We start from the raw sequence: 2,966 nt of genomic DNA on the forward strand, positions 1-2,966 counted from the left end.
CAGTGTAGACGGTCATGGAACTCGCCAGCGATATTCAAAATTCTGCTTTGGTCACTCAATTGAGCTAATTTGCCACCGTCAACGCAAACTATGTTAATTGTCAGTGACAATGGTGTGCAGATTTTTATATCAGCTAAATGTGTAACTAAATTAAATTACTTGACAAAACAATTACATGGAACCGTTAAAGTGAACTGCTTGGATAACAATAATGTGACACAGAAGGCACGAAATTACACCTTTTGTTATCAGGTGAATCTTTGTCATTGACGAAAAACTAAATGAGATTTTGAAGAAGGATCAAGCCTATCTATGTGAAAAACATGTTTTTCAATATCGCGCAAAAGTCTGTCAATGACAATGACAAAGCTCTGTACTGCTCGCCAGTACGAGATTGTGGATTTGCTATGTATTAATATCGTTATCGGAATTCGACACTGCGGAGCAGATAAGTTATCACAATCCATTTATTAAAACGCTGTGACGGTGAAGTTAAGTTAGTCCTTATCCAGAGTGCTCAGTAGTAAGGTGAAGAATTCAGTGCCTTGAGATATTTTTGTGGTTCTTAATTTGTTGAATGAGGCATAACATCTGTGATCAGGGAAGTGAAGCTCATGTCCCAGGCTCATGAGTTGATGTGTCGATAGGTAGGGTCCAGGTGTGGGAGCTGCCTCCCTGGCGTCGTTAGCATTGGTGTTCAGCACGAAAAACAAGTTCGACGGAAAACAAATCAAGAAAAAAAAAATTGGTGAACAAAATTGTACTCAGAAGAAATTAAATTAGTGAAAATAACGAAGCGTGTCAGCGTATAGTGAAACCAAGTGTGAGTATCATAATATGGATAGTCGTTTTAAGCTTAATTACAGAGATAACCAAAGATTTTAAGGGGGTAGTACAGTTTGAACGTCCAAAAAGTAAGGCATTTTCGTTAATTTTTTTAAGCTATAAAACACTCAGGGAGGGCAAATATGTTATAACCCATTTATTAGTCATCCTTCGAACTACAATTTGTATTTTTTTTTAACTCGATTGGCGTCTCCCCGTGGCCGGTTCACCAGGTCACGTGGGCGTCCTCGCGTGGAAGTCGGAAAACGGCGTGGGAAAATACTCCTTTCTATGTGATCCCGGAACATAAATCGAACAAAAGTCCTGATTAGTAATGAAATTTGGGTTAGAAAAACGTATTCCGTTTTCTTTTTTAATTAGTTTTTTTCAAAAGTTGTGGCCTTATGGAAAAAAAAAGTCCATTTTTCACCCTAAAAATGCTTACAAAATCGTGGATTAAAAATCAATTTTTGACAAAATCGAAAATGTGGATACGTATTTCTAAGCAGAATTTAATTCTGAACAAGAGAACCTAGGCGACATCCAAATTTGATGATAACTGGTTAGAGTTATTTCCCACGCCAGTTTGACAAACCCCGTTTCGAGATAAACGCGTTTAAAGATAAAATTTGCTCTCTCAGCGCGCCGGTACATGTTTTAGAAAATCGCTTCGTAAAGCGGTAAGGAATATTCTGGCGGACTCGGAGTCTTTTCTTAATTAAAGTATACATCCCAAGGAACATTTTAAGTAAAAAAAAAAGCATTTTTTGAAAAATCAAAGTGTACTCTCCCCTTTTCAATTTGCTCATGCATTACAACGGTGAAATAAAATATTGAAGATGTATTACCTTAAACAAATGGCGCAATGGTGATACCTTGAAATACCTATAAACCTGTATGATAAAAACATTAAAACCCTATCAAGCTTGTTCCTTTAATCAGCCCGCGGTCTTACACATGTAAATCACATTTTTTTTTTTCACTGTGAAAAACCGTGTTTCATATATCGGGTAAGGCAGTTTTATGCATTTATTTTATAATCTCATTAGATTAAACGAAATATAACGTAAGGTTTGAAATCGAATACAATGAGATTATACAGTGTTTGTTATCGTGTTGTGCCCTAGAAACGACCGCAGTACGACCGACTTAGAACTACGCAAAATTGATGTATGTCAAACATATTTGACTATTATACTTTAACATAAATTTTTCAAGCATTTCAATGCTTTGGTAATGATTCAATGTTGTTGCAAGTGTTTTTCCTAGAATGGAATAAATTGTGAAAATTTAAATATGGGGTCCTAAACAATATTTGAAGCAGCACCCCAGTATAGTCCACAAAAAGACGCCATTCATGTTGTGGGATAAAACAGATGCCAAAAAAACACGTTTATTTCTTTTTTCAGTAGTTTCATCATTAGTTTTAAATAAGCCCTCTGAAGCAGAGAATAGTGTGAAGGTTGCATTTTATGATAACGCAACAGGCAGTTTTTTTTTTCCTTATCAGAAGACGGTACTTTCAATATTGAACAAAATGTTGGTTCATATGTCACCGAAGTAGGGGAGGAAGGGGTATAACGATCATACGGGGTTTAAGTACCTCTTTGTTCTCCAATTTGGAGGCCAACTCTGACATAAAATTATCGTGCATCATCATTATGTACTTTACAGCGTGTTCATAGAGTGATGCAAAATAGAGTACTGTGACTTTTCTCAAATCAAACGTTTGGTTTCCAATAAGTAGGTGGTTAGTACAACATTAATTGAAAATTGGTGGGATTCAGTTTTTGAATTTCAAAGTCAGAGCGAAAGCTCGTATACATGTTCTACACCTGTTCAATATTTTGATAGTAAGCATCATAGTTAAGTTACACCGGGGTAAGTTGAAACGGTGAATATACACTGCAATTATTTATGAGAGGCATTTTGAACTACCGCAAACTACTCTATCAGCAATTCCATAGAAAAAAAAAGTTATAGTGCGTCTCAGAGTTTCATGAAAATTGGTATAGTTCTTCCTTATCAAAAAATATTAGACTCGTATTTTTTTTTATTTCGCCATTGGGGTGACCATTTCCGTGTTAGAGTGGTCCAAAAAATCTTTTTTTTTTTCAAAAATGCCTTTTTTCAAAAATTCA

Source organism: Ochlerotatus camptorhynchus, unplaced genomic scaffold (genome assembly GCF_037179485.1).
Source record: "Ochlerotatus camptorhynchus isolate MF236.1 unplaced genomic scaffold, CSIRO-AGI_Acam_v1.1 ptg000467l, whole genome shotgun sequence".
Classification (NCBI taxonomy): Eukaryota; Metazoa; Arthropoda; class Insecta; order Diptera; family Culicidae; genus Ochlerotatus; species Ochlerotatus camptorhynchus.